Here is a 17638-nt window from a genome sequence, read left to right as displayed (position 1 = left end):
CTCAAAAGTGTCCACTAAAGTTAGGAGAAAAGCAGAAAACTGCATGTATGATTCTGGTTGAGCCAGATTTGGAGGTTTGAAATTTGTAAGACGTTGCAAAAAAGAGTTGTTGACAATTCTATTGGTATTGCCAAAGTTTTCACGAAGACGTTGTAGTGCTAGTTCGTATGTGTCGCCGTTTGCACCATAACCAGCTATCATTAGTTTAGCTGGGCCAGTTACCAATGATTGAAGATGGATCATCTTTTCAGTTGGAGACATATTAGAATTATGAATCGATGATACGAATACACCATACCAGTGCAACCAATAGTTGGGATTGCCATTGAAAATTGTAGGCTTCAGTTTTGGCACTGATCGACTGAATGTAGTAGAAGTGTCGCTTGAATTAGTTGCCAAAGCTCGATTGTTGTTGTTAAGAGGGTTTGCAGCACTAGCTTGTTGTGAGCTGTGGTTAGGAACATCACTAGCAAATGGATTTGAAAATGATTGGTCGCCTTGAAATGGCGCCGAAAGGTTGTCGTCAGAGGCAGCTGTTCTTGCATTGCCTTGAGTATTGTTGCTCATGGTTATAAGGTTGTTGTTTGGTATATCCATTATGTTTGCAGTCGGCATGGAGGTTGCGGTTTCCTGTGGGAAAATTGAAGTAGCATTTTCTTGAGCGCTGTTATTTGGAATTGTAGAAGTAGCAGGATTTGATACTTGTTTTTTCAAATATTTTTTCACTTTCATTGAAAATACTCGGATTTTCTGTTTCAACTGTACTGTCCAGTGAGAATGTTCTTCAAAATCGTGTTCAGAACCAGCCTGTAACATTTGATTGTTCAGGGTATCAAGTTTTTGTTGGAATTGAGACAATTCAGTGAACGTTTCATTGATGAGTTCAAGATCATCTTCTTCCTCGTAGATGTTGTTTTCGAGCATGTCGATCAAAGTATTGATCTCCATTTCGTGATGACGTCGAAGCGAAACCAGTTTTCGAACGCCAGTCTCTTGAACGTTTTGATTGGTATCTTGCGTTTGGGTACCATTTTGTTCCGAAGGATCGCTGTCATTATTTTGCGTCGTTTTATTTCTACCGGATGGGGCCATACCTTGAACCAGGAGACGTAAACCAATACCTACCAACTTATACCAGTATGTGAATTTACCTTTACCAACCTACCAACTTATACCGAATACCACCGATGCTCGTAAGAAGGAGCGAAATAATGGATAAAGTTTAACCAATTACCACTGTACCTTACCACTTGTACCTACCTCCGAGGGAAAATTGAGCGGTCGTTCAAAGTGTCCTCGGTATTAACAATTAACTGCGATTTTAAAGCTAGTCCAAGAACCTACCTGGTCCTACCAGCCTACCGACCCTACCTACCTACCAATTACCAGTATAAACGGCAAAAAAAAACCGGGTGCAAAGATTAGCACCAATGAGTGTTGACCTCCCAGAGGACAACTGAGGATGACGTATTTACCTACCTACCTGTCGCTATTTAGCAGACGACCGAATTGTGATTGCTGACCTCCCAGAGGACAACTAAAGTTGATGTACCTGTTTACCTACCTATCCTAATACCGTAGATTTATCCCTGTGCAATAAAATTTGCACTTATACCAGTTGACCTCCCAGAGGACAACTTGCCTTTATCGCTGTAGCGTAGCGAATGAGACGAACTAGAGTTGTTCGAAGCAGTTGATGAGCTAAACGAAGCTCGAATGTAGCCACGAACCCAGTGAGGCTCGAAGCAGCAGAGGAAATGAGCTCAGGTAAAGCTCGACAGGAAGCAGCCAAGAACCGAGAGGCTCAAAGCAGAAAATAAGGTGAGCTAAGACGAAGCTCGAATGTAGCCACGAACCCAGTGAGGCTCGAAGCAGCAGAGGAATGAGCTCAGGTAAAGCTCGACAGGAAGCAGCCAAGAACCGAGAGGCTCAAAGCAGAAAATAAGGTGAGCTAAGACGAAGCTCGAATGTAGCCACGAACCCAGTGAGGCTCGAAGCAGCAGAGGAAATGAGCTCAGGTAAAGCTCGACAGGAAGCAGCCAAGAACCGAGAGGCTCAAAGCAGAAAATAAGGTGAGCTAAGACGAAGCTGGAATGTAGCCACGAACCCAGTGAGGCTCGAAGCAGCAGAGGAAATGAGCTCAGGTAAAGCTCGACAGGAAGCAGCCAAGAACCGAGAGGCTCAAAGCAGAAAATAAGGTGAGCTAAGACGAAACTCGAATGTAGCCACGAACCCAGTGAGGCTCGAAGCAGCAGAGGAAATGAGCTCAGGTAAAGCTCGATAGGAAGCAGCCAAGAACCGAGAGGCTCAAAGGAGAAAATAAGGTGAGCTAAGACGAAGCTCGAATGTAGCCACGAACCCAGTGAGGCTCGAAGCAGCAGAGGAAATGAGCTCAGGTAAAGCTCGACAGGAAGGAGCCAAGAACCGAGAGGCTCAAAGCAGAAAATAAGGTGAGCTAAGACGAAGCTCGAATGTAGCCACGAACCCAGTGAGGCTCGAAGCAAGCGGAATAAGTGAGCTCAGATAAAGCTCAAACAAATGTCATGTCGAAGAACAATGACGAAAATTGAGAGTCCAAAAAGATCTCGAATCAGGTAACCAAGGAGTCGGGCAATAAGAAAGCAAAAGTGTCAGAAAACACTTGAAGGAAGGAAGCAATGAAGGAAGCAAAGGGCCAAGAAAGGCTCGGAAGGAATATACAAGGCGTCAGATAAGACTCGGAAGGAATGAATGAATGAGTAGGGAAAGACTCGGAAACGAACAACAAATGGGTCGAGAAAGACTCGGAAAGGAATGAAACATTGAGTCAGAAAAGACTCGGAAAGGAACGCAAAAGGCAATAAAGACTCTGAACGGAATGAAAAATGAGTCGGGAAAACTGAAGTTTTTTCATAAATGAGTCACAAAAGACTCGGAATAGCAAAGCAACAAAAAACGAATTGAAAGGGGAAAATTGATAAAAATAACTTAATACATTATTCAAAGTAAATGAGGCTATGAACATTTGAAACGTTTAAAGTTTACATGGGTTTAGAAATCAAGAGCAATAATTGATCTTTTTTTTTTTTAAATGTAAATCAAATAAACTGCGATTAACTGTAAATAAATGAAATAATATTGTAATGGGGAAGTATTATAACAAGATATAATAAACCGCAGACGTAAAAACTGGGGAGGAAAAACAGTAACTAACCATAAATTTTTGGTTGTGGCGGAATAAAAAACACAGTGTAACGAGCTAATCAAAACTTTTTCGGGGCGCCAATATAAAATTTGGGTAACTTATCTGAGGAGAGTAGTACACCAATTGTTAGTAAGGGTAGTTTTAAGGGTTGAGTCAAAGGAGTTCCATGCAGTTGGGCATCAGTTGAGTAAGTACATGAAAAATAATACAATAGTAAATCAGGGATAAAACTAAGGTAAATATAATATCATAAATAGGGATATTATATTACATGGTACGGGGAATACTAAAAGGCGAACGTTAGAAAAGGGGAACTGTTAATAAGGGGGTTATTCAGAAAAGTTGATATTAATCCCGAGTTTTCGTATAAATTGAAACATTATTTTACCTGAAAGTTTGTCATTTCCTTGTAAGTCATGCTGTTTTTGAAAAGTTGAGAGAAACGAGTCAGTCAGCTTGGCTGTAATGTCAAAAGTCAAGTTGAGAGAAAGGTGACCTTAATTGTTTACAATTAACAAAACTATTAAACTCTATATAAACTTTTCTGAACCACTTTTTGCGGCAATTTCACCTACGAGGTTTGCGCTATTGAAGTGATCTAAATAGACAAATTCTTAAATGGTCTGAATGGTACCAAGTTTGCTTGGTGCGGCAGATTGAATGTTTTTTACTTCGTGGGCAAAGTCTTCTCTTGTTTTCGTGTTAAATTTTTCGGACCAAGTTAACATCCTCCACCTAAACCGACTTAGTTGGAGGACGTGAACTTGGTTCTAAGCTGGATTTTTCAACCAATCAGAATCGCGTATTGTACACGCAGCGCTGAGCCATTTTATTTCAATTTATATATTGGGGAGGTAAATAGTATGCATATAGTTTACTATGATGAGGGGTTGTCATACATGGATGACCATGAGGTATAGATCATAATTGTCATCAAGTATTATATGATAACCAATGGTCACTAGGTAATAATTGTCACCATGTATTAAGTTTTAACTTATAGCCCTATGTATTCTGCAATGGTTTGTATTCGCAATTGTCCCCAAGTAATTTACTACTTTAACTAAAAAATTTTAATGTGAAAATTTTAGTTGTCTTTGCAGTTTGGCTTAATATGAGCTGCGCTACCTGCACTCTTCCAACCTTTCCTTCCTTGCTGACAGACATTTTGGACAAAAAAACTATTTAGTAAGCAATAATCTACAAATTGAAGTGTATATGAAATTAACCTTTTTAAAATAAAAAATTATTTTATGAGAAAGCATATGAGACAAAATCAATTCAAAACATAATCGTTAGCGTATACAAAATCCGAAGCATCACCATTAAAATTTCTACTAAAAACCAAATATACAATATACTTACAAAAAAACCACATATGGTAGCGTTTGAGTTTTGCATTGGAGCTCCTGTCATCAGTTCTATGGCTTGATTGAAATTCTCGTTTCTCCTTTGAAAGAGGTTGTTGTATTTAAAAAAAGGGAGACCAAGAGGATCTGCATACTATAACAAATGTTTTCAGAGGCATATCAGAGTTTTGTTTATGTTCGAGTAATGTGTATGTTCCGTCTGTTTTTGTGTATAAATAATGTCAAAACTTGTACCTAACTTATTTCTATAAAATTGAAGACAGAGCAAAATTTCTTGAGATCCGAGTAGAGGAAAGCAAACGGCGCTTGACTCTCAGCCGAAAGGCGGCGTTTCGAAACCCGTCCGTAAATTGTACCGAAACGAGACCCCAGTTACTGGTATGGTGATATCCCCCCATAGATGGATTTTGTATTTTGTAATTTGATAGCAGCCTAGCTTCTCGGATTATTGCTTTTCAGTTACCAATTGGGTAAAAATGTCATTTACTAAAATAAGCTAGTGTTAAAAATCAAACTAAAAAGTGTACAAATAAGCCATTTTAAACAGTAGTTAATGGGAAAGCATGTGAAAATGTTTCAAAACACGAACATTTATGTAATCAAAATCAGAAGCATCACTAATAAAAAAAATTTTTAACACAAATCAAATGTGCTATAACTTTACAAAAAGAACCGCGCATGGCAGAGCTTGATTCTCGCATGGGATAATTTGTCATCAATTCAGTGATCTGATGAAAAATTATAGATATTGGTGTACTGCCAAAGAGTAAGACCGAAAGCATCAGCAAAGTACAAAACCTTTCTTCTGTTGCATACTACAATCCAATATGTCCCCGGAGACTCTGATTTTAAGGTGTATTGCCAAAGAGGAAGATTGAGAGAATCAGCAAGGTATAAAAACTCTTCTGTTGCGTATCACAATCCAATATGTCATCGAAGAATCTGTTTTTTAAGTGTTCTAACTGATCTTCAAGTTGTTATGGCTGATGGAGGATTCGATCCACCAGTGTGGAAATTTAAACTCTTAAACTTTATATAAATTTTTCTGAACCACTTTTTGCGGCAATTTCACTTACGAGGTTTGCGCTATTGAAGTGATCTAAATAGACAAATTCTAAAATGGTCTGAATGGTACCAAGTTTGCTTGGTACGGCAGATTGAATGTTTTTTAATTCGTGGGCAAAGTCTTCTCTTGTTTTCGTGTTAAATTTTTGGACCAAGTTAACATCCTCCACCTAAACCGACTTAGTTGGAGGACGTTAACTTGGTTCTAAGCTGGGTTTTTCAACCAATCAGAATCGAGTATTGTACACGCAGCGCTGAGCCATTTTATTTCAATTTATATATTGGGGAGGTAAATAGTATGCATATAGTTTACTATGATGAGGGGTTGTCATACATGGATGACCATGAGGTATAGATCATAATTGTCATCAAGTATTATATGATAAACAATGGTCACTAGGTAATAATCCTAAATGTCACCATGCATCATTTTATACCCAAAAGTCTCCATAAAATAATACTAATTGTCACCATGTATTAAGTTTTAACTTATAGCCCTATGTATTCTGCAATGGTTTGTATTCGCAATTGTCCCCAAGTAATTTACTAATTTAACTAAAAAACTAAAAAATATTAATGTAAAAAATTTAGTTGTTTTTGCAGTTTGGCTTAATATGAGCTGCGCTACTTCCAACCTTTCCTTCCTTGCTGACAGTCATTTTGGACAAAAAAAAACTATTTAGTAAGCAATAATCTACAAATTGAAGTGTATATGAAATTAAACTATTTTACATAAAAAATTATTTTATGCGAAAGCATATGAGCCAAGAAACGTTTCAAAACATAATTGTTAGTGTATACAAAATCCGAAGCATCACCATTAAAGTTTCTACTAAAAACCAAATATACAATCTACTTACAAAAAAAAACCACTTATGGTAGCGTTTGAGTTTTGCATTGGAGCTCCTGTCATCAGTTCTATGGCTTGATTGAAATTCTCGTTTCTCCTTTGAAAGAGGTTGTTGTATTTAAAAAAGGGAGACCGAGAGGATCTGCATACTATAACAAATTTTTTCAGAGGCACATCAGAGTTTTGTTTATGTTCGAGTAATGTGTATGTTCCGTCTGTTTTTGTGTATAAATAGTGTCAAAACTTTTACCTAACTTATTTCTATAAAATTGAAGACAGAGCAAAATTTCTTGAGATCCTAGTAGAGGAAAGCAAACGGCGCTTGACTCTCAGCCGAAAGGCGGCGTTTCGAAACCCGTCCGGAAATTGTACTGAAACGAGACCCCAGTTGCTGGTATGGTGATATCCCCCATAGATGGATTTTGTATTTTGTACTTTGATAGCAGCCTAGTTTCTCGGATAATTGCTTTTCAGTTACCAATTGGGTAAAAATGTCATTTACTAAAATAAGCTAGTGTTAAAAATCAAACTAAAAAGTGTACAAATTAGCCATTTTAAACAGTAGTTAATGGGAAAGCATCTGAAAATGTTTCAAAACACGATCATTTATGTGACCAAAATCAGAAGCATCACTTATAAAAAAATTTTATCATAAATCAAATGTGCTATAACTTTACAAAAAGAACCGCGCATGGCAGAGCTTGATTCTTGCATGGGACAATTTGTCATCAATTCAGTGATCTGGTGAAAAATTATAGATATTGGTGTACTGCCAAAGAGTAAGACCGAGAGCATCAGCAAAGTACAAAACCTTTCTTCTGTTGCATACTACAATCCAATATGTCCCCGGAAACTCTGATTTTAAGGTGTATTGCCAAAGAGGAAGATTGAGAGAATCAGCAAGGTATAAAATTTCTTCTGTTGCGTATCACAATCCAATATGTCCTCGAAGAATCTGATTTTTAAGTGTTCACAATCATAATGATATTGTTTGGATGTGAGGTGAAAAAATGTCGGCTGCAAATACTCGAAGATACTTATATTTCAGATGTTTTCAATTCTGGCTGAGATCATGCAACTGGATTTCATCCATTTTCAGACTATGAAAATTGGAAGGACGTTCTTGGTAACTTTGCGGTCGGGTGTAATAAATACCTTGGATGAGCGTATACTCCAATCAAAACTTTCCAGGTTTGCTGTCAGAGCGTTTGAGAATGGAAGATCAAACGAAAATGAGCACTTAGTTATTTCTGGTTGCAGGAAGTCATCAGATGCCTGCTGGGTGCTCGTGAGATCGAAACACATAACAGAGTGCAATTGGTAGTTATCCAGAGTGATTCTCAACCCGCAGTGCAACAAAACCAGCGCTGATAGTGTGTTGAAGAGACGTTTATGATCTTGTGTACTAATTGGTGTACTTGCTACTGGCAAAACGTTCCGTCTCAAAGTAATGTGTTCCAATCCAATTTTTGATAATGAAAAGGATTCGTCCGGTTTGTTCCAAGAAATGCATTATTGGTGCTCATTGCTATTATATTTTGTCTCACCGGTCGGTTCACAAGCAAAGATATCTGTGACAAGCTAAACCAAAATTCCCTCGATTCGCAGACCAATTCTCCTTGAGAAGTTAAACCAACTGCGTCTATCGCAGCAGGATCGTTTTCAAAACGATATCCCTGACACTTGAGCCTTGAGTCCTTGGCTCCTTTGCTGTTAGAAAATTATGTTCCAATAAAACTTTTCTGCGCAAAGTTACTATGACCTTTTCAGATTTTGAGTCCATTAGCAGAGAGGGTACAGTCAGAGAAAAGGCAATACAAGGAGTTGTTCACGAGGAACGGTGAATCAGAGACATTATTATCAGTGTTGTCGTATCTCAAACCAGCTCCATTTGCTTTTGTTAATTTGCATCGTATTTCCAAATAGATTTTTGCAGCTCAACAAAGATGTTACGGTCACCGGTTATTTCAAAATCAAGCATTGGTCCATTAGGTGAATAGACAGGTTCAAATTTTTGTTCAAAAAGACTTTCAAAACAACCAAACCAGGTTGCTTTTCAAACAAAACCAGAGAGCTATGTTTAGCTTCATTGAGTAACAAGTTAGCGACAGTTTTTTATGTTTGAGAAAAATTCTGCTCGACTTCACGCTGTTCTTCTTTTTCTTCGAAGGGTTGTTTGTTGTTTTCTTTTTTTTAACTCCTAGAGACTTTCTTCTTCGTAGTCTACACATTGATGTCTGTCGCCGAGTTCTTGTCTTGCAGTTTTTGCTATAGTCTTTTTCAATGCTTGTTTAGGAGACTTGAATTTCATATCAATCAGTTCAGGCGCTGCACTAATCAAAATTTTTCTGTGCATTTTTTCCCTGTCGGTAGAATAACCCTTCGTGCAAACGATATAGCAATACGACCAAAACCAGCAGCCAAAGCTTCAAATTCACTGCCGCGTTGTCAGTAGGGCCCAGAGAAATCAGGGAGTGAAGCTTGCTTTGCATGATACTGTTCCATTGGTTTGGAATGGAACTGCATGAATTTTTGCGTCACTACAACTTTAACAGTTACTACAAAAGAAACTAATCTTCCAGTGTCTGTCGCAACTGTACTAATATTTATTGTACAGATGAAGTGAAAAATAATGATGAAGTCTTAATGAATAAAATTTTTTGATGGTTAGATTCAATGCTGCAGGCACTACGGTTTTTGATGCGTCTATTTGAATGAATGACGCGTAACAATAAGGCCTTCGCATCTCCAACATTTCGGTGTTGAATAATGTCAATATTGACAAAAATTAGACTTGTCCCACTAGATGAGTCATATGGGAAATGAGATTCGTACAGTTCGCTTCCCTCAAGGTGCATCGAAGGAGGGTATCATTTTTAAACCAATGTGATGTTCACCGTTCTCGTCAAATTTTGCGTTATAGTCTGAAGGGCTGGGTATTTGGGGACTTGGAAATTAGTTTCTTTCATTTGCATTCATCCAATTGCTCATGCTAGTTGCGATTTCGTGAGAAATTGCATCGAAATGAATTTGATTTTGAGTTTTTTTTAATTGATCAGTTGTTCTATAGAAGTTTATTCTCGTGATTTGATAAAAACGTTCTCCATAATAAGGCTTGGAAATTGTATTCCGATTACTAGCGTTGAATTTATTTGCTACTACTTCGGATGCTCTGAGCTAAAAAAGTTCTTGATCAGTAACTTTGTTCAATTTCGTTGGGATAATTATTTCGGAGAGAGCAACTCTCCAATCTCAGTCTAAAGCTATTAAAAAAACTTCTAACACTGGCCAGAGGGTTGTATGGGGAATATTACATTGGTGCTGTTGATATCATTTGTGCAGTAAACTCAACGTCGCCCATTTTTGTCAAAATCTGCCTTTTTTCCAATCAAACTAAGTTCTTTTTCCTAAAAATTTCCGTTGGTTTCTTTCTTCTCTGCATCAAGAAGACTCTATGTTGAAGGGTTCACAGTAGTAATGGCAATTATTTCAAAAACCTTGTCTGGAAAATTCAGCTTGTAATCTTTTTTAAAAGGCAAGTCAGTGTTCGCAATTGGCACATGGTTGCCAACATAAAACTTTGGTTTTTGCACCAATTTTGTCGAACTGTTTGAAATCATTAATGTTAAAGCTTGTACATGCTTTCGCGTGACCTTGTTTGAAGCTAATTTTGTTACCCTATTCACACGTTAGTTGATCATCTGAACAAAACTCTGTAGTTTTTCAATATAACTGTATATCCATTCAAACTCCAAGTTTTTGTAGATAAAACTTTTGAGCGATCGAATGTTTCCTTCGGCAAATGCTGATTTTTTTTCACTGTGAGAGCTGTATTTGACGATTTCTCGTTAGGTACATATTTTTTTGAATTCTACTTTAAACATTGTGCCTTTGTCAACCCAAACCTTTCGAGGTTGTTTTGTTCTGATGTTTTTTTTGAAAGCATTGGCTGTTTGTTTAGCATATTTGGTCTTCAGGGGTTCCACTCGTAAGTAGCGAGATAGACAATTGACAGCAACTAATTAATATCGTACCCCTCGGTTAAACATGGCCAATTTACCCACATATGCCGAGTCAAGGGACCAAATTTTTTTAATATCAATAACGATCACTTTCGAGCGAGGATATGTTTCCATACTTTGTATGCGATGATTGAGATCGCAGATAGTTTTAAACTTTTTTTGGTGAGAGTTGACCAGCATTTTTAAAACTTCTTACGGTACCAAATGCAACTGGACCTTTCGAGTACAGTAATTTGACTTTCGTTTCTTCTCTGATAGTAGGATTTCCATTCTTTTCTGACGTCGCAAACGATTTTTTACTGATTTCGTTGTTTTTATCGTCGTCGTCGTCTTTAGTGGGAAGAAATTCTTTTTTTTTGGTTTTTTTTGTATCGGATTGCCTGATTCTGGGTTTGAGGGTTGTCGATCGAATCTTCGATAAGGAGGGTTTTGGTCTTTTCGGATCCTCAGTTGTCAGACTGTCTGCGACAAAGGAAGAAGTTGAGGGCTGAATTGCTTCGCTCTTAAGCGAGCGGAAAATCTGTTTGGATTAAGTGTTGGACTCTAAACTGGAATCATAATTCAGTTCTTTCAAATTTTGTGGATAACACAAACTCTCAATTTTCTTTGTGTTTTGCTTAGTGTCATACAAAAATTATTGAATTTTACCGTGTATCAGTTTTCCTTGAATTAAAACATATCCGTCAACGTCTAAATTCAAGTGTTCAGCTCTGAACAATTGTTTGCTTTTTACACTTTGTTAGCTTCCAATAGGTCGTGAACTCAATCCCTAACCTTTTCATTAGTTGTTTCATCTTCTTTTTCTTTTAGATTTGAATTTGCTTGCTGCAGAGAATTATCTGATTCATCATTTTTTCTGCTTCATCGTCACAATCTCTTCTGAAATTAGTAAGTGCAGATAAAGGTCTTTTTCGAGGGCTTGACACGACATCATTAGGGGTTAAAGGAATAGTAATTGTTGGGTTTAAAAGCGGTGAATGGTCGCGGCTGGCAATTTGTTCTCGAAACCGCTGTACCTAATTGAGCTGTGACGATTTGTCATAAATTGATGGATTACAAAGGACTTGAGGTTGTGGTACATTTTTTTCATCTGATTCATAAGTTTTGCGAGGAATGAGAATAAATTCTTCAGCATACATGCTTAGTGTTCTAGTTTTTCAAATAAAAGTAACACAATTTTCCGATTGATTTAACCAGTGAAATCTTGTTTCCCAAAGTTTGCTTAGGGTCAACAATTTTCTCAAAAGGTACTTTCTTACTCTGGATAATGTTTTTGTTACCTGGAACAAGCCCAGGAAAAATTTTCATAAAATAATAGCAAAGAAATCTAATAAAATTTGAGGCAGCTGTTGTCAAAATTGATCCACAATGCTGACTATTGAGCATTTGCTTCATTCTAAAAAATTCTTTCTCCTTCAATTTCAGGAGACGTAATGACTGCTTTTGAGGATGGTAAGTAGAAAATGTTTGGGACGGTGAAATTATGTTTGACGAAAAACAAAGATATTCTGAAGTTTTGGGATCTGAACCTATCAACAACTGGCCAAAACCTTCTATCGTTGCCAACTGATACGCAAGAAGGAGAAATTTAGCTTTATTCAATTGTCTGCCAAAATAATCAATTCATTGAATGTCTCGAGTTGATTTGAACAAAATCAAATGAGTTGTATTCAAGTCTATTGTCCGTGATTGTTTACTTTATTGAAATAAATTATGCTTGACATATATAACATGAACGTTTTTATGTCTACCTGCTGTAATTAATTTAACAAAACCTTTTTCCTTAAAAATTTCTTTGCAGGTGTCATCAAAAACAGCCAAGCAATCCCGTAGGTTATTAACCTCTTCAAAGCTAGATAATTGTATAAATTCAATGTCAAGTTTGTGTTGAGAAACAAAGAAACGATGTTTGGGTCGATCGTGAAGATTTAAAATTTTTTTCATGTTTTAATCTTATTCATTAATAGAACTTGGGTTTTGGTATCATATAACTCTCTGTACTGAACGGTAATGAAAGCCAAATGGCCGTCTCGTCACAACTTGGGTTATAAAAAGATAATTTTGAAATAGATAAAGATAGCAAAATGAAAACAAAACAGACTTGTGTGAAAAAGACAACTTCTACAGTCGGAAGAGAATGAGAATTACAAAATTTCAAACATCTTTTTTCTTTCAGTTCAAACCGAAAATTTTTATAGAATGAAAGGTTTCTAGCCGCATCCTTCAATATCAAAAATGATGGGACGGTTAAAAAACAGTTTTTGTTTCTTACGTTTTTTGGTTTAACCTGATTTTCACTCAAGATTCCAACAAATGAAACAACTTTGGTGTGGACGCTTTAAGAAATAAACAAAACGCAAAACTTGGCATGTGGACTAGATAATGACTTTTTATTGGACAAGGCAAAACATATGTGTACTAAGGTCCGGTGTTATTTTCTCTTGCAAATATCCTGTTGCTTCATGCAATATAGCGTGTAATCTAAGAAACTAGAACTGTTTTAAGTGATTTTCGAGCGACGAACTGTCTCTTCCAATTAAACCACCATAAGATCTGTTTTTCAAAACAAATCCCAATTAATATCGTTTTCCAAATACAAACAAGTGGCTGAAAAATGCTGAAATCTGACTGAATTATCTGGATACAGAGTTTTTATATCGTTAAAAACTTAATGAAAAAGTTTCAAATCGAGAGTTGAAATTATGTGTACCGAACGTGGCATAACAAAAAAGAAAAAATTGAAAAGTATTAATTAAAATTTAGCTTTCTCTTCAACAATAAAGTTCACTAAGTAATCTTCATTATCTACATCAAGTTTTTTATGACCACTTGTTGAAATGTTCATATTTTTTAGAAAAAGCGGCAGAATGGGATGCATTAATTAAACTTTTGAATCTTCCCAATTTTTTTGTATTCTTCTTGTCTGCTTGAACGTGTCTGTTTTCTATGTGTTTCTTTGAAACGGACACCGAAACTCTGGCGGATTTAATTGACGTCGATGATGGAGCAGGCAGGTGTAATTGTTTTTATCAATTTGATTCTGTCCCCAACAGCAGGAGATTTTTCACTGGCGATTTGACTTGTTGAAGATTGTTTGTTAGATGATGCTGCAGAAAGTAGCAATACATTCGGTATTGTGTCTTGATTGCGGTGAAATCTAAGAAACGGAGATCAGTTGCAACAAGTTGTGATGAATAAGTGAGAGCTAGCTTAAGCTTGTCAATTAAATCACCGCTCCCTTTAACCTCTTTAGAATTTGAATATTTGAAGCAAGTCAAAATGCAAGGTACACCGAAACTTTTTTGGGAAGAAAAAATTGGTTTAACTGTTCCTCTGACTATACCTGAATCAATAAAAGATAAGTGTTTTTTTTATTGTCAACTGTACAAGGGCAAAACTCAGATTTGAAGTGGCTTCCTAACACATAATTTTTGAAGGTAGATCATTTGGGACTTTTTTCCTTAATAATAAATTTAAAATTTGGTTGGAATTTTTTTGATATAATCAGGTAACAAAACTTCGAACAAGTTTCTGCCATTTTGTGAAGAAATTTTAACTCGAGTCGTGTTTGACATCGTTTGTTTTTGAAGAAAGTTGAGATTTCCTGGCAAGTTTACAGTAAGACTTAGTAGTAATTTTTAGTAATTTTGAAATTTATTTGCTGGATAAGCAAAGTCTTTGTACACTTTCGAATTCACTGTTTTCAGTTCCTTTCTTGAAAACTTTCAAGAATATATATGTGTTTCAGTTTGGTCAAACGTTTTCAATGTAGCACGTACTAATTTTTTACTGTTTTCCGAAATATCGAAATGGCAATCGCCAAATTCTTTATCTGCAGTTGCTGTCGTTTGTTTTCGTATCATTAAGTGTAGTAAAAATTCAAAATAAATAGATTTCAAAAATGAATAGTATGAAATGGTTTTTTAGGGTTGTTTAGGTTTGCAAAAGAAATTGTTGCATCCTAACTACTTTAACGCAAACACACATGTACTCAATATCGCAACCGTTTTCGATTGCAATTTGGTTCAACAGAATTATTGTTTTGGGAATTTACAACTAATAAAATTTTTAAGGGGTGTCAAAGGTCACATTAATTAAGGGTAGTGTTTGAAACTGGCAATCAGTTTGAAAGCAATATAGATGTACATAGAATACCGTGCAATGCAACACAAAAAATTTACCCGCCTTCACTTGGAAATTGATAAGAAACTACATAGGATAACCTTGTAGTCCCTGTGTTAATCTTTTTTTTGATTTTCACCAATTCATTTTTTTTCTTTTTTTTTTCGCGTTACGTTTGTTATTTTCTTCTAAAAAATCTTTCAAAATGCCTTGCTATGTTATTGCCGGTATTTTTAACCACGAAAAAACAATTTTTTATGAAACTTTTCATGATAATTTTGTTGCAATAATTAATGAAGAAAAAAGTAACACTTCTTATGAGTGGACTTGTACAAATCACATCATGACACCCAAAAGTTTTTTTTACGATTATTCAGTAAACTTTCCTTAAAGATGACAAAGGAAGACAAAGAAATCAAAATCAAATATTTGAGTTATCTGAATCCGAGAAGTAGACAGATCGTGACGAACCTCTTTCTGTTTAGATTGATATTTCAACTTTATTAAGTTCGGAATTTTTTTTGTTAGATACAATTGTGTTGTTACTCCTATGTATGAAAATCAATTACAATACTTAAATTAAATTGAATTTTTTGGCCGTTTATGGGGAATGGAGAAGATTGAGTCACTATTATTAGTTACCCCGCAAGCCAAGCTGAATCTTCTCCTGCAGTGTCACCATGGCTTGATGAATCAGGTTGCTCAACTCAAACGCGCACCCCTGTACCACTGTAGCAACAGTGAGTAACCACATGGAAAACTCGACCCCTTCTCTTCTTCTCTATTTTTAGCACCAAAGAAAAAACGAAAGCTAAAAAAGTTGCAAAAAAACGCAGGAGTTTTTGAATCTTATTTATTTTTGAAATTGAGATTGAGATTATTGGATTTTCATTTTTGACTTTGCGTATTAATTTAAATTTGAAACTCAGAGTGAGTTTTAATAGCTTTCAATTGGTTTTTTTGTGTAAAATTAGCTTCCCAATTAAAATTCTCTGACTTTTAGTATTTCACTTATTATGTTGCTACGAAAAGAAGAGCAATATGAACCATTTTGTAAGCGCTTGCTGGACAGGTAATCAATAAAAAAGAATTTAAATTTTTCAAATCTCGGTAAAAATGTGATAAATAATCTATGAAAATTGAGGTCCTTTAGTCTTTAAACTTATGTACAAACGTAATTAATTGGTTGAGAGAAGCATTTTGATATATTGTATGCGATGATTGAGATCGCAGATAGTTTTAAACTTTTTTTGGTGAGAGTTGACCAGCATTTTTAAAACTTCTTACGGTACCAAATGCAACTGGACCTTTCGAGTACAGTAATTTGACTTTCGTTTCTTCTCTGATAGTAGGATTTCCATTCTTTTCTGACGTCGCAAACGATTATTTACTGCTTTCGTTGTTTTTATCGTCGTCGTCGTCTTTAGTGGGAAGAAATTCTTTTTTTTTGGTTTTTTTTGTATCGAATTGCCTGATTCTGGGTTTGAGGGTTGTCGATCGAATCTTCGATAAGGAGGGTTTTGGTCTTTTCGGATCCTCAGTTGTCAGACTGTCTGCGACAAAGGAAGAAGTTGAGGGCTGAATTGCTTCGCTCTTAAGCGAGCGGAAAATCTGTTTGGATTAAGTGTTGGACTCTAAACTGGAATCATAATTCAGTTCTTTCAAATTTTGTGGATAACACAAACTCTCAATTTTCTTTGTGTTTTGCTTAGTGTCATACAAAAATTATTGAATTTTACCGTGTATCAGTTTTCCTTGAATTAAAACATATCCGTCAACGTCTAAATTCAAGTGTTCAGCTCTGAACAATTGTTTGCTTTTTCCACTTTGTTAGCTTCCAATAGGTCGTGAACTCAATCCCTAACCTTTTCATTAGTTGTTTCATCTTCTTTTTCTTTTAGATTTGAATTTGCTTGCTGCAGAGAATTATCTGATTCATCATTTTTTCTGCTTCATCGTCACAATCTCTTCTGAAATTAGTAAGTGTAATAAAAATGAATAGTATGAAATGGTTTTTTAGGGTTGTTTAGGTTTGCAAAAGAAATTGTTGCATCCTAACTACTTTAACACAAACACACATGTACTCAATATCGCAACCGTTTTCGATTGCAATTTGGTTCAACAGAATTATTGTTTTGGGAATTTACAACTAATAAAATTTTTAAGGGGCGTCAAAGGTCACATTAATTAAGGGTAGTGTTTGAAACTGGCAATCAGTTTGAAAGCAATATAGATGTACATAGAATACCGTGCAATGCAACACAAAAAATTTACCCGCCTTCACTTGGAAATTGATAAGAAACTACATAGGATAACCTTGTAGTCCCTGTGTTAATCTTTTTTTTGATTTTCACCAATTCATTTTTTTTTCTTTTTTTTTTCGCGTTACGTTTGTTATTTTCTTCTAAAAAATCTTTCAAAATGCCTTGCTATGTTATTGCCGGTATTTTTAACCACGAAAAAACAATTTTTTATGAAACTTTTCATGATAATTTTGTTGCAATAATTAATGAAGAAAAAAGTAACACTTCTTATGAGTGGACTTGTACAAATCACATCATGACACCCAAAAGTTTTTTTTACGATTATTCAGTAAACTTTCCTTAAAGATGACAAAGGAAGACAAAGAAATCAAAATCAAATATTTGAGTTATCTGAATCCGAGAAGTAGACAGATCGTGACGAACCTCTTACTGTTTAGATTGATATTTCAACTTTATTAAGTTCGGAATTTTTTTTGTTAGATACAATTGTGTTGTTACTCCTATGTATGAAAATCAATTACAATACTTAAATTAAATTGAATTTTTTGGCCGTTTATGGGGAATGGAGAAGATTGAGTCACTATTATTAGTTACCCCGCAAGCCAAGCTGAATCTTCTCCTGCAGTGTCACCATGGCTTGATGAATCAGGTTGCTCAACTCAAACGCGCACCCCTGTACCACTGTAGCAACAGTGAGTAACCACATGGAAAACTCGACCCCTTCTCTTCTTCTCTATTTTTAGCACCAAAGAAAAAACGAA

The 17638-nt window shown here is 35.8% G+C and overlaps 1 protein-coding gene across 2 annotated transcripts in view; it reads left to right on the top strand.

Annotated features, from left to right (window-relative positions):
* LOC134842708 (heterogeneous nuclear ribonucleoprotein K-like) overlaps positions 1 to 17638 on the top strand; it is a 432138-nt gene that overhangs the window by 163211 nt on the left and 251289 nt on the right. The gene's annotated exons all lie outside the window — the stretch shown is intronic.

Source organism: Symsagittifera roscoffensis, chromosome 3 (genome assembly GCF_963678635.1).
Source record: "Symsagittifera roscoffensis chromosome 3, txSymRosc1.1, whole genome shotgun sequence".
NCBI lineage: Eukaryota > Metazoa > Xenacoelomorpha > Acoela > Convolutidae > Symsagittifera > Symsagittifera roscoffensis.
This window is presented reverse-complemented; position numbering and strand designations above follow the sequence as displayed.